Source organism: Heliangelus exortis, chromosome 15 (assembly GCF_036169615.1).
Source record: "Heliangelus exortis chromosome 15, bHelExo1.hap1, whole genome shotgun sequence".
NCBI lineage: Eukaryota > Metazoa > Chordata > Aves > Apodiformes > Trochilidae > Heliangelus > Heliangelus exortis.
This window is the reverse complement of record NC_092436.1, coordinates 7,972,598-7,997,188: the sequence shown is the minus strand read 5'-3', so window position 1 is coordinate 7,997,188 and position 24,591 is coordinate 7,972,598. Positions and strand designations below refer to the sequence as shown.

The 24,591-nt window shown below is 46.3% G+C and overlaps 1 long non-coding RNA gene across 1 annotated transcript in view; it reads left to right on the top strand.

The window, feature by feature from the left end:
• Positions 1-9,468: 9,468 nt before the first annotated feature.
• LOC139802846 (uncharacterized) overlaps positions 9,469-24,591 on the top strand; it is a 60,152-nt gene continuing 45,029 nt past the window's right edge. Inside the window, exon 1 of the long non-coding RNA XR_011728802.1 lies at positions 9,469-9,565. This is a non-coding gene — a long non-coding RNA (uncharacterized lncRNA). The remainder of the gene's footprint in view (positions 9,566-24,591) is intronic.

The window sequence follows — 24,591 nt, the reverse complement described above, 5'->3', positions numbered from 1 at the left end:
CTCCCTGCTGCATGTGGGAGGGGGTGAAGAAGCAGAGGATCTTTCTGCTCTGGCCCACAGTGAGTGTTCTCTGCTACAGGTGGGACTTCTTACAGTCTCAGGCTTCACCGTGGCTGATACCAGCATCCAGTGTCTCCTGTGTGCAGGAGAACCTGGAGCATCAACCAGGGTGAGCAAAGCCAACTGTGACCTTCCTTCCTCTTCATGGAGGTTTTTCTGGCTCAAAAGCTCCCAGGATGAGGAGCACATGTGATAGAGTCTGGAGGACCTGTCCTCTGTGAAAAGACTGATGGGATTTTGAAGCAGTGGATGTCATAACCTGCATATATTTCCCGTTTTGCTGTAAGGCAGGAGAGTAGGAGTTCCCTACCCTTGAGAGGAGAAATAATAGCTAAGAGCCTAGACTTCAAAAACCAAGATTAATTTAAACTTACTCATCATAAGGATGGTCATGCACTGTAGGGGATTTCCTAAGGAAGTTTAGATTGGACAAAGTCCCAAAGGCAGCATAGAAGTGAAGCACCTGGCAGGAGTTATTGCCAGCAGCAGCCACCCCAGCACCCATGCATTGCTTTGTCATCTTCCTTTAACACAACCCCTATATACTGTGAGCTTCTGGGAGCCATCAAAGTGGGAATGGCCTCAGTGGCTCAGAGTGAAATACATGCTGAGTAATAATAACTACCTATTAAAAAAAAAAAATAAATGCAGGCAGTGAAACATGCCTGGGGCCTTGTCCCTGTAAACTACAAGCTGAGACTTGTGACAGGTGCTTGATGACAGTGGAGGAGAGACGACACAGCTGTGCCCAGGATGGGTACACAGTGAGCCCAGGCTCACCTCAGCTGGACTCGCCAGACCCATCCTGCCTTGTATGGGAAATGTGAGAGCTGATGTGGTGAAGCAACAAATTCCCCAAAATACCTTTTTTTCTTCCCCTTACACAGTCTGGATTGAGGCCAAAACGTAGGGCTCAAATCTCTCCCCAGACAATTATTGCAGAAAGAAAATTTGTTAAGCAAGAGAGGTTTTTAATTTGTAAGACCTCATCTCTTCTTATTGTATCTTTTACACCAAAGGAAGTGAAGTTGATCAAAATAGCTGAAATAGACATTTTTAATTCAGAGGTTATGTTCAATGTGCCAACAAAAATAGGAAACAGATCTCTCAGAAGAGCATGCTTCCCCCAAAACCCGGCTGGATTCTGCAGGGAGTGCTCCAGAACAGCTCAAATTATTATGAAAACTGCTCAAAAGTATTTTGGTGAGATTCAGCTGTCTTGAATGGACTGCTTAGTAGAGGCAGTACTGTCCCCATTGCTGATTGCTGCCTGGGCTCAGCATGGGACATCTTGGGGGAGGTAGAGCATGGGATTTGGGGGAACCCAGAGTAACATTTGCAGCCTTGCAGGAAGTGATGGGATTGCAGCTGTGATCTTGCTGCCCTTTGGGAAGAGTCACTGAGTTTAGGTTATACATGGGATGGGAGTGATGGGGCAGTTGCAAGGGGTCCTGGCCAGGTGTCCAAACCAAGTCCTTCAACCCAGTGAAGCATCTACTCTCCCCTTGTCCCAAGCTCTGTGTCCCACACAGCAGGACCACAGACTGTAAGGGAAATAGTGGAAGAGAGCCATGATGAGCCTGGGAAAGGCAGTCAGGCTGCCATCCTGCACCCACCAGCTTCCCTGCTTAGTACTGGGGCAGGACCAGCACATTCCCCTGTGCTGGGATGGGCAGCTGTGCCAGGGCTGCAGGAGCACAGGAATATGCCCAGGGAACCTTTGTAGTTTAGCATCTTTTCATCAGAAAACACAGGTTCTTCAAAGCTGCCAGTCTGTGCAGGAAAGGATATGTTTTGACCAGTCTTCTTACTGCACTTGTTCTTTTGAAGTACCTATATTTAGGAATCTTTGTGAAGTCTCTCATTGACACTTTTCAAAGGAGAATGGGTTGGTTTTTTGCTTTGGAACAAGTTATTTAGAAGTTTGTGCTCATCTGCAGCATAGCAAGGAGGTTGGGCTGTAGGAAATGCTGGAAATGGAAGTGAAATGACCCTTTCTGTCATTGCTTTGTTCACCTCACTTGCAAAATACATTGAGATTTCAACTTTTTGTCCCAATTCAAACTGGGAATGACTCTCTTTTAAGTCTGTGCATGGATGCAGTTTCCTATCTAGTTGGAAAAGCTGCATGAAACAGCCACTAACCGGAAATTAAGTGCTGCTTTCTGAAAAAGATGGGGGCTTCTCAGCAAACAAGGATGCAGGTCTGTTGAGGAGCTTGCTGTAAAGATTGTACCAGCTGGCTGGAGGAGATGAGCCAGCCTGTGGGCAATTCAGTTGGAAGCAGAATCGACTCTGTTTGCTTCAGTTTAAAAAATAATTCTCTATAATGAAGTGAAGGCAAAAGGCAAAATGGGTAGAAATTGAATTAGAGCTGTGGTTATTCCAGTATTCCCCTGGGGCCCTCTGCAAGCTGAGCCCCTCCGGACCCAGACTGCTTCCCAGGTGTCCTGGAAGCCTGGAGAGGCACAGGGAGGTGTAATGGAGCAAATAGGTTTTTTTGGGAGTTGGCTTCTTAGAAGGAGGGTGAGAAATTAAAAGGTAAATCACTCCAAATAAGCAAACTGATGCTGCCACTGGGCTTTGCAGCAGGAGCCTGATAGCAAAGGGTGGCTGCGTACACTGGATCTGGGAGGCAGCATTAGATTAGCAGAGATGATCAGGCACGGTGCAGCCTTGACTTTCAAGCAGAGCTGGGGATTTTCCTAGAAATGTCTGGAAGTCAGATGATGAGTGCTTCAGTTACAGGAAGGAGAATTAGCACTCACATGTATGCTGCAGGCAGGCAGGAGCTGCAGGGAATGAGATGTTCCTCCAGCATTTTTGGCTGGGACTAAAACTTGTCCCAATATGTAAAGCTGTGATACTTCTACAGCGATGCTCAAAGGCTCTTGCTTCTGGATCTCTGTTTAACTGGGACATTTCAAGTCCATGAATGATGTGAGCCCAGTCCTGGTTTTGGACTGAGACCAGCCAAAAAAAACCTGTCCAAGCCTGCCCCAGCCCCTTGCCATAGCTCTGACCCAGCCCAGCAGCCTGGCACTGTCCCTCATATGCTTCACAGCCCCTTGGCTAGTTCTGGTCCCCTCAGGCTATCAAAGACTTGGCATGGTGCTCCAGCAAATATTTAGCTGCAGTTGAGGTAGATTAGATCTCCATTCCTCCCATTTAAGGAGGCAATATCTTATCTTTGAGCTGTATCTGACTGTCTGGTACCCTTGAGAGAGTGGAAAACAGGCTAATATACTCTGAACTCCCTCTGCCCCTTCCCTTGAACTTTACGCCTGGCATGTGGCGTGGCTTAGCTGCATGGTCTGTAGTTGGTGAAGTTGCAATTTTCCCTTCTCTTAAGCTGAAGTTTGGTGTTTTCTGTTCTCCTTTCCTTGTGCTTGGGGAATGTTCCAATGAGCAGGTTTCAGTGTCAGGTGTTCAGTGCTGGCAGATATGAAGCAGCCATGACATGACTTTTGATGTGAAGTGATGTGAAATTTCTACATCCATCTCCTCCATCCTGTTATCCTTGTGCCCTCTGCATGCTGACAGGACATTGCAAAGATGATGCATTAGTTTTGGACCACACTCAGACTAACTTTAATATCTATCCCATCCTCTCTGTACAGCAGGTCCATTTCTTTTTTCCTCCTTTTCTTCTGATGTAAAAAGCTAAAGCTTCTCTTGTTATTTTTCTTGCCATTCTCTGTGAGAGCCAATTCAGCCTGACCTTTGCCAGTTCTCACTTTATGTCTTGGGCGTTTCGAGACAGAGGTAGGCTGACTTTTTGCTTTGCAGCACAATCCTTTTTACCCCACTCTTATCAGCACTCTCTATGCTTTTATGTAGTTACTGCTTTGTCCAGCACAAAAGCCCTTTCTGGGCTTGAAATACATGTTCCAGAGATCAAAGGTACAAAACCACAAAAGGAGAGTCCGGGCCATCTCTGTATTCAAGTCCCCAGACTCACCACTTGGCTGGTTCATACTGAGGGATGCAGACCTGTCTGAGGGGCAGCCAGCAGCATGGACCTGGGCTGGGGTCGGGAGAACCAGCAGCAGAGTAGGAAGGAGGAAGGAAGGACCATGAGGAAGGAGCCTCCTTGCTCCCAAGGATCAAGATGAGAAATGGTCCCAGTGGTTTATTTTTATCTACCTCCCTTCTATTTCTGGGGCACCACCATGTACGGAGCAATGTTCAAAGCTGCAGCTTGAACTGGCTGTTCTACTCCAGTGCCTCCACAAGCTTTCCTCTGCTTTTACAGTGGAGGGGGAAAGGGCATGAAATATCACCTGCCTTTCCTCCTGCTGCTTTGTTTGCAAGGTGGAAAATTTCATCTGAAAATCAGCTGTGGGCATCTTTCAGGGCAGAAAGAAAGCGTGAGAGCTCTGCAGAGTTTGGGGCTTGTGGGTCTCTGTTCAGTAGGAAGGGAATGGTAACACAAGGCTGAAGGCAACAGGACAGCATTGTTTTATCTGGCTAGATGCCAAAAAAATTTAAAAAAAAAGAAAAAAATTATAAAGAAAAAAAAAAAAAAAAAGAAATGAAAAAGAAAGGTCAAAACTTTTTTCCAAACACCACCGCAGTTTTGGGAAGACCAGTCCTGGGATTTGGAACTCTGTCCTACTCAATCTTTTACTGTCTCTCCTGCACTGTCTGAGTCCTCCATCTGCACTGTCCTGTCACCCTCAGACAGAGCTGTCCCACAGGCTGTGCCCAAGCTGGCTACACTGTGGCTCTCATGGAAGCTGTTACAGAGCAAGCTCCTTGTGCAATGCTCAGCTCAGCTTCTTGGTAGCTCCTGGCTGGCTATCTGTGATGGGTGAGGCATTTGTCATTTCTGTACTGGAGGCTAAACCCATCCTTACTGAAATGGAGGGTTCTGCATGGGATAAACTGATCCCAGCCAGAAGACTCTGCAAGAAAAGCAAACAGCTGCTTCTTCCCTTCCATGTCCTGTTGCTCTTCTACAGCTCTGGAGACAGTCTCATTTTTACCTGAGTCACCTGGAGCAAACTTCGAGCTCTGTTCTTTCTGCCTTGTGTCTCTGCATTGTCTCTCACCTCACCAGGCAGCCCTTGTTCTTGAAATCCCATCTTAAACCTATGCCCAAGCCATTGCACGGGACTGATGTGGTGAAGCTGCACTCCAAGAAACCTGTGACTGGTGCAACTGATGTGATGGTCCTCAGCATTGCCTCCCTGACCCTCCTGGTCCTCCATGTCTGCAAAGAAGTGACATCTCTTGGCATCTCTGACTCTGCTGCCTGTACACAAACTCCTGTTCCCAGCCCTCCTCCTGGGAACCCATGGCTTTGGCTCTGGCTCTGTTGCTGAGACTGCTCTGATGTGGCACAGGGATCCTGGAGCAGAAATTGCTGGAGTGCCACAGGGTAAGAGACATGCTCCATCTGCCTGGGATCAGGAGAAACATCCACCAAGGCTAAAGACTGCTCCAGCAGACAGGAGTCTTTCACTTTGCTGCCAACAGAACTGTTTTTCCAAGGCATAACTTTTGCCAGAAATCCATGGAGTCAAGACCTGCTATTTCTTTGCTGCTAAACAAAACAAACCCCAGTTTTCGTTCTACCAGAGAGAAAAGCTCTTGTCTCAGTGAAAAAAATCTGGCAGAAAGAGAGCAGGGTCTCATTTCTTCTCTCACTCAGTAATGATACATCTGGGGAGAGGAATTACTTTGCAGGAGTTGGGAGATGAGCCTGGAGCCCGGGCATGTTATAGTCTGCATGGGGAAGCATAATCCATACTTGCAAGATGTTTTAAACATCTTTCCTGATCATCCTTTGGAAGTGGTTGGGCTCCTTCTCCCTGGTGCCCTAGGCACTGTGAGTGGCACGATGAGCTCTCTGCCACACTGCCTTTGCAGCTCAGCAGAAACATCATGCGTAAAATCCCCAGGCAACTTACCCTGAGTGGGATCCTGTGATTTGCTGACATTCCTCATAAACTGAAACGAACATAAAAGAAATGAATGCAGAGTCACTAATTTGGAAACTCATATTTTAATAACTCCTCACTGATGTGGTAACGGTTAGCAGGGAGCCCTAGTGATAAATAACAGTTGCTGAAATCCTGAATTGGCTATAAATTGGCATGAAGGAGTGGAATCCCCTGTGCAAGGCGAGGCTCAGTGAGTTACTCTGTGCCATGCTCATCAGCAGCTGCAGATGAAGACAGAAGTAGTCGTAGCTGTATGAGATCTTAGTAGTAGATGTCCTGACATATGTAAACTAGAAGATCATATACATCCTCAAATGTTGACACTGCTTTACATCACTTACTGCTCAGGGAGCTGGAGGGCTTTATGACTCCCTTCTCTGCCAAGCACTCCTCCTTTTTAGCTGCTTGGTGTAATTGCATATAAACTGGGGAGATCCCAAAGGGTTCATTACTTTTCTGCACAAGCTGCTTTCCTTATTCACATTTCACATCATCACCTGCAGGCATTCCTGAGACCAAGCAGTGTGTCCTGGCAGGGCAGGTTGGTTCTCATGGGGCTGCAGCAGGCAGAGCACTGCTGTGCCCAGTGCTGGACGGGATGAAGTGGTCTGAGACCTCTGCAGTGCTACCCAAGGTGGTGGTAGGGAAAGATTTCCTTGTGAACAACTTGCTTGCCTTACTGATAACTCACCCTCCCCAGCATCTTCAGTCCCAGAGAGGGGAACGTGGCATCTCTTTTCCAGGATGCTCAGGACAGATCAACAGAAGGGCCGTGGAATGTGGTAGCAGCTTCTCCCTCCCAAGAACCTGAGCCTGACTTTCCAGGGCTGCTTGCTAAGTGTAAGCCACCAAGCTGGATCCACCTTCCAGCACAATGATCTGAAGTACAATCGTTTTGGGAGTCTGAAGGATGTGCAAGGAAATGCTGATGGTGAGAGCAAAGCTTGGATTCTCTGCTGAACATGATAGTTTTTTGGAAGCTGTGAGTCTGAGTTGTAGAGAGGATGAAATCAAAGTTTCTTTTCACGACATTTTGTCTTCCAAAAAGGGCTGCTGTTGCTGCTTGTACCTGGCTGTGACTGCAGCAACACCTTTGTGGTGTTTGGTTGTCAAGAAGGGTAACTGTGCTGTTAATATTCCAAGTTTCTTTGCTTTGAGTGGCAAATGTGTGACTTGACCAACAGCCAGATCCCAGGGGTAACTTCAACCAACATTGCCCTGCAAAGCAATTGTTGATGCAGACTGCAATTCTCTGTAACCATAAACTTTGAAAGATACATCTTTGTCTTTCAAAACCTTGTGACAGCAGCAGCAGGCAGTTGTTACACACCCTGGGAATGAGTCAGAGCTCAGAGCGCTGCCCAGCTTTTCAGGTACAGATCTGTCACTCAGCCCTGGGACTTCAGGCTTTCTATTGGGTTTCCTCCACCTGTGACACCTCAGGCAGACCCATCTGCTGAGATGGCAGAGACCTGCTGCTTCTTATCTGAAAAGGAAATTGTTGTAGAGATTGTAAACTCTGGTAGCTAAATCACAATAGCAAGGCAGCTTCTCTGGCACAGAGATATAGAAGATCTTTCCTGACTTATTATGTTCTTGAGAAAATATATAGGAGCTCAGTGTTTCCTTTGGTTAAAGATGTTCTGAATCTGCCAAGTGCTTTCATTTACTGTGGCGTCCTGTTTGTGTGGTTTTTAGCCCCACTGTACTAGTGAAGGCAAACCCATAGCTAAGATCCTACCACATAAATTTTCTCCATATTGAATTATTTCTAAGAGTTTTTTAAATCACACACGTTTCTTCCTCCTGCTCCTTCCCTATATGTGACTTATAACAAATATTTGTGTATTTTTAACGTCCCTTCTGTATGATAAACACCCTTGAAATATGCTGCTGCTACTCCAGGGAGCTCAGCCCTGCTTGAGGCATGCAGCTTTTGGCTGCTTGTCCTCTGAAAGGCATGACATGTTTAAGAAACACCTCGTGTTAGACAAACTGCTTGCAGGCTGAAGGCATCCAACAGCAGCCAGTGATGAACGTTTTGTGCATCAGAAGATGTAAATCTTATTTTAATTTTGCCTGACTCATGGCCAGCTTGGCCTGGCTCAGGGCTTGCTGACTTGCTTTCTTAGAACATCTCACCCCAGTCACTGGGGCAGGTGGTTGGCAGTCCCTGTCTCTTCAGAGAGGAAAGGCAGCTTGATGCTGTCAGTTCAAAATGACTCAGTAACCAGAACCCGGAGCAGGATGTCTCTACCTCAGAGAGATGGCACGATGGACCTCCTCTGACTGGAGGATCTTACTCCTTTCGCATGCAGGGTGAGTCCCCTTATCTGGGACTTTGGTTTCTAGGAGCTCAAAACAAACCCAGAGCTGACTAGGACACCTGCAACTGTGATTGTAACCACCCTGACCTTTCTAAGCATTGCTCTTCCTCGAGCTGGGGCTGAAACACATCTTTCCAAGGCTGATGTCAGCATTGCTTCATTCAGCTGTTGGGCAAAGGCTAATAAACACCACTAAGAGCTCGCTAATAGCCCCAATTAGACTGCAGCTGATGCCTCATAAGTGTTTCTCTTTCCTCCTCCACCCCTTCCTTGCAGCTATTTCCTGGTGGAGTTAAGGAAGGTGAGGTGGATTAATGATACTTTGGGAAGCAGTCTAGAGTCCCAGCTGCAAAATAACATTTTCCTCCTGGCTTTTTTGCAGTAGGTCTGTTAGGGATTTCTCAGGGCAGATACCTGCTTCTGCCTGGCCTGAGTTGAGGTGTGGATTTTTCTTGTTGGTGTGTTGCTGGGAAAAAGCCTAATTTGGGAGTTTGGTAGACCAGAGGTAGAACAAAAGTGCAGCTTTGAAGAGCTACTCGCCCTTGCTGCTGGGACCTTTCCTGGCTGTGAGAGACTCAGGAAGTTGTTTCCTCAAATACATGGGCAAAAGAAAGCGTGATAGGATTTGAAGGAAGTCATGTTAAAAAAAGAGGCTTTGCAGTACGTTTTCTCTTTGGGTTTTTTGTTGTATTTTTTTTCCCTTCCTCTCCATTTTTTTAACCTTTAACCTTCCTGCTCAGGAGACACTTGCACATCAAAGCTTCATCTGTCTTGTGCCATGGGAAACATTTAAGCTGTGCTTTTTTTTTTTTGCTTTTTTTTTTTTGCTTTTTTTTTTTTTTTTTTTTTTTTGTTTTGTTTTGTTTTGTTTTTTGTTTTTTGGGGTTTTTGTTTTGTTTGTTTGTTTGTTTTTCTTTTAATTGCCCAAGGATCCTGGCTGTGAGCTCAGGGTGCAGAGCAGGTGCTCAGGAGTCAGCCATCTGCCACTGCAGGGCCTGGGCACAGGACCCATGGCTTCCCCCTGGCCCAGGTCTGGGGGTCACATCACAAGAAACACACTGTGATGTTCTAGCCCTGACCTGGGAGCATTGTGTGCTACATTTCTCATCCCAATTCTCTCTTTTACAGATACCAGGTTTCTCCTGTATGTGAGCTGCCCTGAGCTGCAGAATTACCCGGGTTCCTACAGCAGCATCATGGAAAACACCATTCGCTGCATCATAGAATGAGGTGGGTTGTGAAGCCTTTGCAGAGACTGAGGCACCCTTGAGGGATCCTAATTCTGTCTCTTTTCTCCTACACTTTTGGTCACGGTTCCTATAACGCATCTCAAGAACCCGCTGTGCAACCTCCACAGGGATTCACGGGCATATTTTCAAAGTGTCTTTACTCTAAGCCCCCACAATAAAAAATCAAACCAAGCATACTTTGGAATAAAGCACCAGAACAGATGACTTGGAAATGGCTCTTGCATAGTGCTGGCGTTGTGTGCAGGCATATGTCCCCAGATTCTGTGGACTTAAAAGCAAGTAACACAGTGATTGTGTTAGCAGATCTTTCTTTCTTACAGAGATAACAGCAAAAAAACCAGCCTGGATTCTTGTGGGAGAAAGAGCTTTTTGAGAGATGCCCTTATTGAAACCTCTTATGGAAATAAACATCTACAGCTGGCAAAAGTAATAAAAAGTGCCCCTCCCACAGGCCTGGACAGTCGCCGCAAAGCAGGGATTTGTTCTCTGTGTCTTGAGCTGAGGGATGCAATTTCCCTATAGAAAATATCTGGGTTAGGGAACTGGCGCATTGCACATACAAAATGAGTTCTTGAGCATGGGCCACAGGATTTGCTGCAGTGTTTGTAGGCATTTGCTAAGGGTGGGGAGGTAGAGGAGGGGAAGGTGAGCACTGAGGAGCCTTGGTGGTAATAAACTGCTGCAAGATGTAAGTGTGAGGCTGGTGAGCTGTAGTCAGACATTGATGGGCGGGCAGGTAGGGAAGGTGGGCTGGGGAGCCTGTTTTCACTCTTTTCCTAAGTGAGACTACTGGTCTGTGCTGGAGGATGAGCAGCCATGGGGCTGAGCCAGCACAGCTGTGTATGGAGTAGGGTGGGTGGCGGGCACCAATGGCTCGGTGCAGGATTGGTGCTCTGTCCCTGTGAGCTGTCTGTCACAGAATGCTGTTTTTTCAGTTTCAACATCTCCGTGGGGTGCAAGTGATTTCAAATGCTGTATGAATTTCTCTGAGGGAGGTTTGCAAAGAGGAGAGGAACAATTGTCCTTCCGGAAGGATGGACAGGGCTTTTGGGCAGGAATTCAATCACATCTAGAACTAACATGGGATAAATTATTTTCTGCAAGGGCAGGACCAGGAGCATTTGGGTTACTTCTCTTTTTAGAGAAAAGCTGAATCCCTCCTTTGGGACTCAAGGGAACAACATTCCTTTAAATATGACCAAGCTTCTGGCATGCTGTGTGCTGGTGACAGCACTGCTGAATGCAATGGAGATGAGTGCTCATTCTAGTTGATGCCCCTTCCCAACCACTCTTGAGCAGCATTGGTTTTTGGTTGTGCCAAAGCCATGTGGAGCTCATAAAACACCTTGTGTCATTGCCTGGAGAGGTGGGCTTTGTTTGGAAACTCAGTGATGGCTTCCTGGAAGCCTTGCCACCCACCATCCTGTGCCACGGTGCCATGGTTCTGGGCTGCTCAAGGAGCTGCAGAGTTTATTGCTGATTCTCTACATCCCAAACCTGCCTGCACTGGGGAAATGACTGTGCAGATTCTGGAGACGATGTTTCAGCAGCTTCTTGATGGCAGCTTCTGTTTGGATTTGGCAGGCAGAGGGACTTGGTGACTTTCACTCTTTGTCCCCAGGAGCGTGGAGGGCTCTAAAATTCCCTGACCTCGTGCCATGTCTGCTTGGAAACCAAGAAGGTGGTTTGTGATGTATGAGTCTGGAAAAACAAAAGCTTACTTCTGTATTTATACCAAGAAAACTGTTGGGAGCATGATTGATAGAATTGCTGTACTGACTTGAGGTGCAAAAAACACCCATGAAGCAAAATGAACAAGTTGAGACACAAAAAGGATGAAGTTTTTTAGAGGGAAATAGAACCTTGGGGGTGCTGTAAGCCACATGCTGGCTTCTAAGGTCTGGACTTGTACTGCCAGGAAAGGCAATGCTATTGAGACCTTGGGTTTTTTGTTTTTTTTTTTTTGGGGGTGGGGTGGAGGTTAAAACAGGTTCACACACTCCTAGGAAACCAGAGTGTGGCAGAAGCTGGAGGTGAATATCTGGCCCTTGAATGTAACTAATATTAAAAGTCACATTTGGGAGCCTCTGTAAATCTTTTTGGAAAAAAGCGGAACAGTTTAATGCTGTTCTCAAGTGAGTGGCACAGGACACATCCTGGCAGTTCAGACAGGCCATGGCACTGACAAGTGGCTCCTGGCTATCCAGCCCTGTGGGCAAGGGTGAACTCTTGAAGTCAGACTTCTCTCTCCCTTGGTAGCTCCATCTGCTCCTCTCAAGCTGCTGTGCATGTCCCAGGTGCAGCCCTGGGTGCTTCTCTAGGGCTCTCTTCAGCAGTGGTCCTTCCCCAGGACCACTTCAGTTCTTCCCTGGGCTCCCTTATGTAGGAAGACTCTGGCAAGGAGGTAAAGGCATTTATTTGATGCCTTTCGCTGGCTGGTGCACAGAGATGGGATGATATCTGGTGTGGTTACTGCATAAAAGCAGCTGCAGCAACCAAGCCCATGTTTCCTTCTCAAAGCCTTCTATCCTTTTCCCTCTGGAACCATTTTGCTTCACATTTTGCCTTTGCTGTGGGAAAGCTGCACTCACAGGAACGCCCAGGTCTGTGATTTCTGTCATGACACCCTACAACATTCTGTATGGGCATTTTGGACTCTTTTGCCTTGGTTTTCTAGGACTCTGATCACCTGACTGTAGGAAACTGCTAAAGGCTTTAGAAATTGTTCCTCACCCAATTGGTCTCACAGCACTGAGATAGCAAAGAGCCTGCTTGCTCCTGCTTTCCCTGCTCAGCCCCCCTGGGAAGGTTTGAGAGATTTGGTGAGGCATCCTGTGGTGGAGAATTTTGGCATTTAGTTACACCATCTGTTTTTCCTCTCAGCTAATGTTTGCTTGAAGGCTCTTGAAATGCAAACAAGGCCAAACAGCACAAATCTGGGGCAATGCACACAAATAAGGGCTGCAGGAATTGGTTTTAGGATTATCCCATCATTGCACCTTCTTAGATGCAAGTTCATGAAGCATGAAATACTATGCACAAACAGGCAGAATGCTCAAAGAGCTGCCTTGTGGGCAGAGCAAATGCTTTGTGGAATATCCCAAAATATTCAGAAACAGAACTATTGTGAGGACTGGATTGTGGCAGAGAAGTGAAGGAGCTGGAGCAGCTTCTGGTAGGAGGTGTGGGATGTCAAAGTGTGCCTGGTGTGCAAGGCAGAAAATGTCCCATTTTAAAAGTTCCTAGAAATTTCTTGAAAAGGAAATCTTCAACATCCTTGGCTGATTCAAAGGAACCACTTCCTTTAAAGAAACCTGGGAAATTTTTTTTGTTTGTTTGTTTTAAATCTTTAAATCTAAGCTAAATAATAGGATTGGTGAAATATATAGCAAAATAATTTTGAAATGGAATAATGGGGAAAATTTTTACAAACATTTTGGGAAAAGAAAACCAGAAATTTCAGGAGAATTCTTGAAAATAACAATATTTCTATATAAAAAAAATTTGTTTCACAAAATAGCCTTTGCTGTGGAAAGCTGTGCATCTGGGGAGATCCTGTGTGAAGCAGGCAGAGGGAGTAGAATCTTTGGAATAGAAGTAGAAATAGAAATGGAAGTAGAATTCCAAGTAGAATCTTGGAAGTAGAATCTTTCATTGACACATGTCAGACTGACATAAATCAGGGCCCTAAATTTTGTATCACAAAAAGGTCTCATTGCCCATTTTGTAGATTTGGGGTAGCTTTATATGTGTGTCCAGGAGACTGGAAGCAGCCAGAGACTGGCAGTAACCAGCAGATTGGGTGAATTTGTAACTGTCATTTAAATGTCACTTTGTCAAAATAATTTTGGATACATTGCTTTGTAGGTCAGATCCTGTCCTAATGCAGGAAGGCTGGGTCCTTCCAGAGCTGCTCTCAGCAGGATCTGGTGTTAGAGGCAATGTCTGTTTTGCCTGGCACCAGCCAAGCCTGTCTGATTATTTGGAGGAGAATTGGATGGCAGTGCTGAGCGATCACTATTAAACTGGGCACCTGTGGATCCTTCTCAGTGTGCTACAAGCCTATACAGGTTCCCACAGTGTCTAGTACCAGCAGGCAGTACCTTGGACTTGGACAAAATAATTATTGTCACACCTCACCCTCCTACCTCAGTGCAGTTTGCTACCAGGGTTGTATTAGCAGAAGAGAGAGGGGGGAAAAAAAAAAAAAAAAAAAAAAAAAAAGGGGGGGGGGGGGGCAAAAAACCCCCGTGTTTTCAGTGTACAGACAGTATCAGAGATGTTTGTATGGCAGTTGTGAGCGGTGTAATCTTGCTTGTTGCACAGTTTTAAGTGGGATTTAAAACAGTCAAAGATGCCAAAACAAATAGCAATGAGATAGATGGTCTATTGGGCACAGCTCATTTGAATCACTCAGTGCAGAAAGATTTTTACCTGGTTTGTGATGCATTGGCAGTGCTAGGTGTGATGAAAAGTGCATGACCCTGGTGGGACACAGCCCTGAGCACGGCCACCATCGGTTTTCAAGCACAGCACTGGCCAAAGCTTTAAAGCAGCTCTTGTGAGCCAGTGCTCACTTGGCTGTTGGGTTTGGGCTTCACCCTCTTCATGCAGTGCATGGAAGGAAGATTTGGCACCATTCTGTGAGCCTGGAGTCCAGCTCAGTTCTCAACTGCCCATCTGTTGAGCTGGAGAAAAATGATTCCAAAGACTGGTCATTACACTTCTATCTTTAATTGATTGCTTAGTTGGTTTTGATGGTTTTTCCAGAGCAGGACCTTTGTTGTGATTTTCAGTCATTTTAATTCAAAGCTGCTGCAAGTATCAACAAGGTACAAGGGAGGTACATTCACTCTTTATTCCCAGCCTGGCATACCAAGATACCCAAGCTTTCAGGGGACCTGCTCCTTTCCAGTCACTGCTATTTAATGCTTGGCCTGTTGGAGCTGAGATGCCATTCACACCTTCTAGGCATGTGGATATATCATGCAAGCAGCTTTTATCAGCAGCATTGTTTTTCTCACTTGAAGTCCCCATGTGAACACCAGTGAGAAGATATGGAGCCCCTGGGAGAGGGACCACAGTTAAAGCAGCCAGCCAGAGGCGAGTGGTGCACGTGTCCCATCAGTGAAAGGACAAGGATACCTCCTATTCTGGCACGTTTTTGTGCCTCTTCTGGCAACAGAAGCCCCTTTCCTATCTCCAGCAATGACCTTTACACATGTGACATTCAACAGAAAAACATAATTGCATAAACTGATGATTTGCAGAGCATGAGCTCTCCCAAGGCTATGTAAAAATGGCTGGTGTTTGTCAGTGATGGGTAGATGGTGAAAACAGAAGCTTCAAGGCCAGCTGGTTTATGTGTTTTTGTTAAGTCAGTCTGCTGCTGGTAGAGCTCTAATTGACCAAGCTCTGCCCTGGGAGGCCTGGCTGTGTGAGGCAGCCATCTCCTTACAGCATCCTTTGCCTCAGTCAGTTATCAGGGAGGCATCTTCTATTGTACTTTCTCTTTGCCAGTTTTATTTCTGCCCATGTAGTTCCTCATTCACTTAATTCTGAAAGAGAAAAGAAGCAAACCCAAGCAACTTGGATGGAAAGACAGATGAAGAGCTGCTTCTGTACTGAAGATTATCAGGAATTAATTTCTGACATCCTCGCCTTGGTGCAGTCCAGGCTTCCTTAAAGGATTTGCAAAACTCTTCCTGGCAGTCAAGCATGCAGTGCAATAATTTGCATCTCCCTATAGATTGAACCAGTATCTGCCTCTGGGTCTGGCTGGTCTCATTTAGGAAATGTTTGAGTTGCTTACTGCTGCACAAAAGGCATTCTTTGTACTATTTTTTGCATAACAAAACAACGTACAATTTCAGCAAGACATACAGCAGCAAACCAGCTGAGGAGACAGGGAGTCCCTGCCGTGATTTGTTCAATAGATGGAGAAGCAGAGTGGAAAGATCAACAGGATGGTGATTGTGACCATGAAAATAGGATTTGGGCTTGGTGCTTGAATCTCTAGAATAAAGGAAAAGATCTTAGTTGCAGAGCTAAATGAGGGAGCTGGACATGAAGCTATCACCAGGCTGTGCAACCCCCCCAGGACTGATGTCTCCTCTGTGTGATGTCGTGCTGTGGTTAGTGAAGGACACTCAGAACCTTACAGGGTGTTGTCTGATCTTGATCAGCCAAATAAACAAGCTGAAGTTACAGTTATCTGTGATGGTCTGACCTGAGGGAAATGTGTCTCTGCAAATGCCTGGTGCTGCCAGCCATGTAGGTTCCCCTGAGAAGCAGCTGGGTGGGAGCTACTGCAACATGAGATGGAATTTTATTTTCATTAGAAGCCTGTTAGAGAGATTGGCAAGATGAGCCAATGGCAATAAACACTTCCAGGAATTCAGTTCTTCACTGTGCCTTGAACAGGTGTTATGCATGCTCCAGGTTTGCAGAAAATCAACCACGGTGGCTTTGGTGGGGTGGGCAATTACCTGCTGGAGTTACACTGGAGGAAAACTTGTCCTAGTTTTGCTAAATATAGCAAAACAATACCCAAGGCTCAACACATCTATCGTGGGATAGAAATGATGGACAACTGATCTAATATGCTGTGGGAAACTTGCATTTTGGCTTGGACACAAGCTGTGGTGTTAACCCTTTCAGATCTCTGTTGGGAGAGCCTGGACTTCTTCCCCTAGTGTACATGGAGTCCTCCAGTGTTAAATTATTCTCATTTTTGTGCACATAATTATGTGTAGCATCTTCTTTTAAATAGTTTCAGGCAATAGAATGACTATAAATAGGCTGCCACATACAACATAAAAAGAAAAAGTCCATAAAACACAGAAAACATTGAGTTGCGGCCTTGTTAGGAAGAGAGGAAAATTTGAAAAAGCTGAGTTATTACATGCTTTATGAAAACCAATGGCCCAGCACTGACTGTTCCTTCCCAGGAGTTTGACACCCCCAGGTGTGACCCACAGTGCTGGGGCTGCAGCTGCAGTAACTGCAGGTCCCTGGGCAAGCTCTACTAAAAGCCAGGCAGCTCTCCTAGAGTTTTCCAACAGTACAGCTTTGCTCCTTTGACCAAAAAGACGCAGTAGACAGCCTGTGCAGTGCTGTTAAGGGTCAAAAAAAGTTAATAAAACCAAAGGCTTTTGCACCAGCAAAGTCCAGTTTGTCACATTCCCCCCCCCGTTGAGCACCCTGCCAGTGCTAATCCCCGTGTGGCAGCCAGCCCAGGCTTCAGCAGCTGCCGACTGCTGTGCTGGGTTTATTAGCAGGTTCCTATAGCACTGCCCTCCCCAGGCAGCCTCTCCTCCTTTGCACTTGCTGTGTCCCAAGTCTGAGAGACTTGCTGACTGGGAGAGGCTGCTGGCTGTTTACAAGGAGCTTTGCTCCCATTTTGGCTCCCAGGCCCAAAGTGGAAACATCAACATGAGCGAATCTTTAAGTAAACAACAAGAAGAATAATGACTGAAATGTCAGACATTTATTATTAAGTCAATCCTGATGTTGACAGCTGAGCCCATTAAATGTATTCTTGATCAAAAAAGCCAAAGGCAAACCTGAGCCTTAAATATACCAGTTGTTATTTCTGGCCTAGTTTTCAAAGTCTTAAAGAGGAAGCAGAAGTTCAGAAAATATTTACAGACAGGAGAAATGTAGGATCTCATCACAGCGAGTGACTTCCCGGATCTGCAGGGGGCAAGGAGTGCAATTATAGAGCAGGAAGGCAAATAAATTCCAACGTCTTTGCAGAGATATTGTCAGTCATAGTGTGTCATTAGAGCTGGAAGAGCAAGAAGTCACCAGGTCTCAGTGTGAGGCTTTGAGGAGCTCTGAGGGCTTTCAGGATGTTAAAGGAGTAGTTGTGAGCAAGACCAAGATATTACAGACTTTGCTGGGAGCTATAAAGCTGGAGTGATGATGCTGTGTTGTGTCAGTGAAGCAGAAGTGCCAAAGAACTGCTCTGAACAATCCATGGTCATTGGGAGTCAGTCTTCCATCAGAAGATTGGTAGAAAAAGCTCAATGGAGATTTCCGTAAGAATCAGCCATAGATGTAATGTTTGGATTAGGTAAGAATGGGGGACAGCAGTAGGAAAAAGGGGAAGCAGAGAAATTCCAGCCTAGCAGGACATATGGAAAGAAAGAAAATTGTTTACTGAAGACTGAGGTAAAAGAGGGAAAGTGCAAAGCTCTTTGGAAGTGTAAGCTACTTGAAAAGAGGAAGTAAACATTTTTTCTCTGCCTGTCAATGTGAGGAGGAGAAGATGTCATGACTGTAAGCCAAACCAGAAAGACACAGATGCTAGGAAATGGTTTCTTGAGGAAGTTGTAGCAATTCCATTACTGGAAGCATTCAAAGAGAAACTGGAAAAACACTTGATGCAGATGGTCATGCTTTGATCTCCTTAGGCTCCTTCAAGCTTTATTTTTAATGAATGCATTAATTTGTGGTTATTACTGTGAGATGGCAGAACTGTTAATTGCATTTTGGAGAATAAGCTCCAGAGCCACAGAGTCGGACACTGCCAGAACCATCTCCTAGGGAGAAATCTTGAGCTGAGACCACAGACCTTGGAGGTTGGGTGTTGCATAGAGAGTGGAAACTGTCAACGGTGAAAAGCATCTTTTGATATTTAATTAGGTTCCTTGTGAATGAGTAGGAGCACACCAGCCACTTCACTGGTTTCCCTATGGATGGGCACAGACATATTTTCTGACTCTTGGATTCAGGAATTGTGGCAGAATGTGGCCCAGGCCTCTGGCCCAGATGAAGTGATCCAGATGGGTCCTTGGGGACAGGTAAGCTCCTCTGTATTCAGCTGTGCAGATGTGACCCCTGCCCTCAGGCTCCCTGCTGGATTAACTCCTGTCTCACTCTGCCAGTGGGGATGTGGCCCATCTGAGTCTTTGGCCAGGACTCTGAACTGAGACTGCTCAGAGGGCTGCCAGCCCCTCACATCCAGCAGCAGAACTTCCCAAACAGCCTAATTATGAGGTTGGATGGGGGGAAACCGGAAGGATGTGGGTGGAGGGCTATCTCTCAGGAGACAGTTCACAGCTCCACACATCTCATGTTCATGGTGCCCCTGGGAAATGCACAACTATGTTCTCCTGATGAAGGAGCACAGTGCTTGGCTAAGATAGACCTTTGGGGCTAGAGCATCCGTTCCTATGTCCTCATTTGAATTTCATTGATTTTTCTCAAGAATTATTTCTCCCTTGATGGTCTAGAAATAAAACCTCCTGCTTTGGCTGGTGCAACCACCTCATGTTTTTTATCTATTGACAAGGCGGTTTTCACATTCTGTCTCAATGTGGCCAAGCTATTCTTCAACATGCTCAATCAAAGAAAGAGAAAATTACATTTATGCACCTCCTGCTGCTTCCCGTTATGTTTCCCCTCCCAGCTTTCCAGGGGCAGGTGTTTGTGCAAGATCCATCCACTGGCTATCTAATGAATTACCCAGCATCAGTTTTTTCACAACAATATCTCCTTCCAGTGTGGGCAACTCCCAATTAGGCATCGCCGGGCTACAAGTTTTCAGTGATAGTTTTAGTTTTCCTTTGAGGTACCTTTTTGTCTCTAGCCTCATACTGGCTGAAGAAAAGCATCTTGCCTGGCTACTCCTTGTGCCCCTGTCTGATTTCTGTCTCATTTCTCATGGTGCAGCCAAATGCCTGCAAAGTGAGTGAGGACATGGAGCTGTTCTGGCCCTTTTGCACAGACCACATGCATCAGACTCATATCATAGGATCAAAGATGTTTGAATAGCAGCAACAGAGAGGGAGTGTGGAAGCTGCTATGATGACTGCACAGGTGTAGGACTGGAGGGGTTTGTTGGGTTGAGGACAATGTGACAAGGGTGCTATTTTCCAGCTTCCACTTTGGTTAGGGCCTTTCTGGCCATTATGTATATATTAAAAGCTATCATATATATGGGTCAGGATCTTGGATGAGGAAGCCTTCACAGGTTTTAGAATTGCAACCACACTGTTTCCAGCATGTAAAGTCTCCAGTGCAGTTCTTGAAGACCAAATTTTGGAGCATGTTTCCTTCATTTGCATTTCACGGGCAGTGTTTTCCAGTAGGAAGTAAGACTTAAGGACTTAGATTAGCCTCAAGATCCTGAAATTGATGCACTGTGTCACTTGTGGGGGCTGTACACACCCTCTACTATCCCCATTAACAGGAACTTGTTTGCATGGGAAAGTACTTCTGCTGTTGATTCTGGTTATTGGGGGTGACCTTGCTCTCTTGAGCCTTATTTCTGAGAGCAGCAGTTCAACCATGTAATTCTAAATATATGCTTCCTAGTCTAGATGTCCTATTTAGGCCAGACCCTGAGAGTTGGAAAAGCATGGACTGGACTTTGCAGTAAACTTCTGCCTCCAAGGCAGAAACTGCCTTTAAAAGGAGTTGTATCAGGTTAAGAAACATGTGTCAGAGCTGGAACCAGAAGATGCTGGTGCCTGGAGAGGTGAATTGAACTTTTCTTGGTTGCTTGTTGGAAGTTAATTATAACAGGTAGCTGCTTTCCTTTGCCAAGAACTTGGGGATATTTATGACTCTGGAGTAAGAAGGAACAGCAGAAGCAATAGGGCACTCATGACTGAACCGGTTTATTCTTAATCTTTCAAACAGTTTTTCTACAGAAAGACCTTGGGCTTGAACTTTGTAGTTTATTTGCTATACTCATCTCTCCTGGACTGGCAGGCAAACTGGAAAGCTCAGGCATGTTGGTGACTGTTTCTGAGCACCAAAATTAGAAGCTCTTGTTGAACTGAGGGGCTGAGCTCAGGGCACTGGGGTGGCCAGGGAGGGCTAGAGGGCAGAAACACTGGGCTCTGCCTCAGGCTGGCTTTACTTGGTTTGCTTTAAAATACCATAGCCCAGTCTGCATATTTCCTGGAGCTTTCAAGATAAGCTAAATGTGTGTGCTGTCCCCTAGAACATCCTGTCCACAACAGCAGGGCAAGATCTGCACTCCCCTGTTGCCTTGCACTTCATCCACTTGGGTTCTGCTGCCATCTGGGTGGGAGAAGCTGAGCCCTGGTGCAGATGTTTTGCTTCATCTCTGCATTGCTGTCTCTCACCTATTCCAACTTGTTTTGGCACACTTTGAATCAGACATTTGTACCATCTCACTGCTGAATGCAGTAGCTTGTCCCCTGCCTTTGTGCCATCACACAGCCATCAGTGCAAGGGCTTTGGGATATCTTCCTCTGCTCCAGCCATGCCTTGCCTACTGCTCCAGTCCTGCCTCTGCTCCTTCTTCCCCACTGTGTTTCAGCCCTTGATGGGCCCAATTTGAGGTGTTTTGGATTTTACTTTCAGGACTGGATGTAAACTTTACTGGATGTAAACATCACCTGCACTTTGAGGATACTGGTGCAGGACTCTGAGTATGCTATAGGGTGTATAGGGAAGGCTGCTGTTTCCCTTGTTCCATATAGATATTGACTTCAGAAAAGAGAGCTGATAGGAGCTCTGTGATTAATGCATCAGATCTTGGACCCTGAGAGTGATTCTACCTGCAAGCTGGCCACTTGCACTGACCTAATGTCTTTGTGGCTTCAAGCCACATTAGCACCATCTGCCCACAAAGGAGAGCATCCCAGCACCTCGCTGAGCAGGTGTGGGGGTGGATCCTCACATGGTTTCATGCCAAGGGGTGCTGGGAAGGGTCCAACCTTCTCCTAGAGTGCCCCTACTGGGGTTTAAACCACGCATGTGACTTTCTATTTGTGGCACCCTTTTGAAACTAGCAAAGTCCTTATGTTTTGGAAAGAGCCTGAAATCCAGCCCTGCTGAGCTGTGCTGCAACAACAGGTTGTTGCTTTGGCATAAGTGAAGGACAGGACCTCAGCCTGGGAGCTTTCCAGGAGTTGAGCTGCTTAGCTGGAGTGAAGCAGAACTTCTCAGCATCAAAATCACCCACATTGCTAATGCTGCCTGCAGTGCCGGGAGGTCTCCAGCAGTGTGCAGAGCGTGAGGAATCCAACTCCCTGTGCAGGAACCGTGCAGAGCTGGCACTTCCAGCCCCTCCTGTTCCTTGCTGTAAGTGGAGTGTGCCTGATGTAGGATGAAGGCCAGAAAACTAGTGTGAAAGCATTGGTAGGGCTGTCTGTGCTGGCTGCAGAGCAGTTTGGATGCTCTCGAATCCTGGAAGCTTACTGTCTTTTGATGGAGAGAAATACCAAGTATTACTGACTTGCCTGCAACAGCTTAGAGACATTAGAAGTCAAAAGCTGAGATAGTGCTTCAGATTTGCAGCCCATCATTTTGTCTCTTTGCTCCATGGCTGTGGTTATCATGGTGCTCTCAGCCCACCAGTCTGTTCTGTTATTTATTGATGATCCTGCTTTAGCCCCACTAAGCCCAATGGACACCGTATCCAAATGGATTCCCTTCCAGCTCATTTCCATACATTTGCTAAGGACAGTTTTTCCCATAGGTAGCCTGAACTGTGGTTTAGTTGAAACAAAAATTGCAATTTAAAAGCATTCTTCCATTTCAGAAGGACTTTTCCTTTGCAAAGAGTTAATGCTATAATTTCTTACTCAGGTGGGACCAATTGGAATTTCTTTCTCTTGCCTCAAGCTTGGCAGCGTAACCTGTAACACAGCGGTGCTGCTGTGCTCTGCCAGGATACTGTCTCCCCACAATGATAAACTTGTTTGCATTTACCCTGCTCTGGAAGGGGGGGTTGGACTAAATGGTCTTTCAAGGTCCCTTCCAATCCCTGACTTTGTATGATTCTGTGATTTGCTGGCACTCCTGACATCTCTTGTTGAGGCTGTCACAACAGCAGCAGCTGAAGTGGTTGTATAGGTCTGGTGTGCAGACCTGATCCATAAAAGAGTCAGGCTCCAGACTTTGCTCTGCACTGGGCACAGGGACACTGCTGTCTGTAGTCTTTGGAAAAGGCCAGAGCCCTGGAGGTGGCACATGGCAGCATTGTGGCACACCAGCAGCAGGTGGGTTCCATGGGGTGTCTGCAAAGTAGAAGCTCTCTGCCAACTGGCCAAAGTGGATTTAATTCAGCCCCCCCAAAAACAGTCTTCTGGAACTGAACATACTCCATGAAAAGTGCCCTCTGACTAAACTAGAAGCCACCTTAGCAGAGAAGGGCTGGGGAAAGCTGCAGTGGGAAAAGGTTACCCCTTCCAAATAGGTCAGAAAACAGGAACATGATGAAACTACCAAAAATCCAGAGCTGCTTCTCAGCTGTGGCCTTGCATGTCACTAGAGTAATTTGGTCCACTTCTAATCCTGACTTTGCAGTTTGCTATCATGACATTATAAAGTCAAATGCCACCAGTGATGGAAATAGATATTCCTTTCCAAACAGAAGCTTCAGTGAAGTGTTCCAAGAGGGGGAAGGGCTTCCCTTCTTGAATTTGATCAGATTTTTTACTGGCATAAAAGTCTCATTTTTAAATAACCATAGTTTTCTGATTGGAAAATGCTCCCCTGGGCCATGTGGCCTTAGCTGTCTATTTTTCATCACTTTTGTTATGTTCCTAAGGCTTGGCAGTACTCAGGGCTGCTTTGAAGGCACTGAGCAGGATGCGACCCCACTTTGAAAAACTTCCACCTGAACAGTGGAATATTGAGAGGGAAGGAAGCATTCCCAGCTGCAGATTGCATTCTCTTCCCGTAGATGTGCTTTTGCTCCCCAGGGCAGCAGGCTGGGAGCTGGCACTGGGCTGGGTTGTACCAGTATCTTGCTCTCTGCGGAGCCCTGGCTGCCTAAACTGGTGCTGTTATTTTTGGCACGTCTCCCTTTGTCCTTCAAACATTTGTTATTCAGATCAGTGCAGCGATGGGACAGGTCCCATGTTGCTCTGTGCTGCTCTTTCCCAGGAAGTAAATGCTTGCAAACTGTCCCCATGTTTGTAGTGTCCTCTGGGGTTCTCCTTGCTCACAATGTGCCTGCCAGGCCCTTTGCCTTTGCTGCCGCCCTGGCTGAGCACTCTGGGAGCAGCCAGAAGAGCAGGAGGAGGGAGGTGGATGACTGAGCCCTTCCCGTGTTTTGACGAGCCCTGCTTTTTCCCAGTTGGATTATTTAAAATGTGTTCAGGGCTCTCCCAAACACCCTGCCAGATGCGCTGCCTTTGGAAGGTGGCCTGAAAGACTGCAGCTATTTAAACAGACAATGAAGAATTTAAGCCATTACCCTTCCTTCACTCACTCTCCCTTTTGCACTTTCCCTGGTTGCTGCCAGCTTGCCAACACTGGGAACAGGATCATGAAGTTACAGAGAGAAAACTGGTGTCTCAGAAATGTCACATTGGCTGCTGACAGGACAGATCTCTCCTCAGTGTCAGGGAAGAATCTTCTGGGGGCAGGAGACTGGCTTTTGAGGATGAGTCTTCTATAAATTAAGCTAAATTTAGTCTAGGAGTCAGCTAAAGATCTTTGCAAGTGCTAAAGCTTCCTCATATTTGTGCTTGTTCAAACCAAAACTAGAATATGACCAGGACCTGTTCCCTCCTGGAAACTTGCTGCTGGTTCTGCCTGATGTGTCCCACCATGCAGTACCTACACCCTTGACCTGCTGCTTCCCATAATCTCAAGCCTGATACAGATCTTGCTGCAGAACAGATGTGGCTGACATTTAGCAGGAATGGTAGTTCTTGTCAGAACAATGCCTGGGGAGATGCTCAGCCATCCAGCCGAAGCAACCTGATGTTTTGCAAGCTCGGTCAGCACCTCGCTTCATCAAAGAAATGCTCTTGGCTAATACTGGGTGATGTTACCCAGAAATGGCATGGGCAGGAAAGATGATTTGCTTGGCACAAGCTGGCCTCAGTGCAACCTCTCCAGTATTATCTGGGTGGAGGAAACCAACTTAGATGGCTTTGAACCACAATGTCCAAGAGCAGTAAGCAGTGTGAGGAGGCTTCAGTCTCCCCACCTGCCAGGTCTGATTGCAGAGAGATCTCTCCAGTTAAAAGCTGTGCTCCGTTTCTCATGCAGCCCAGCTGCAGGAGG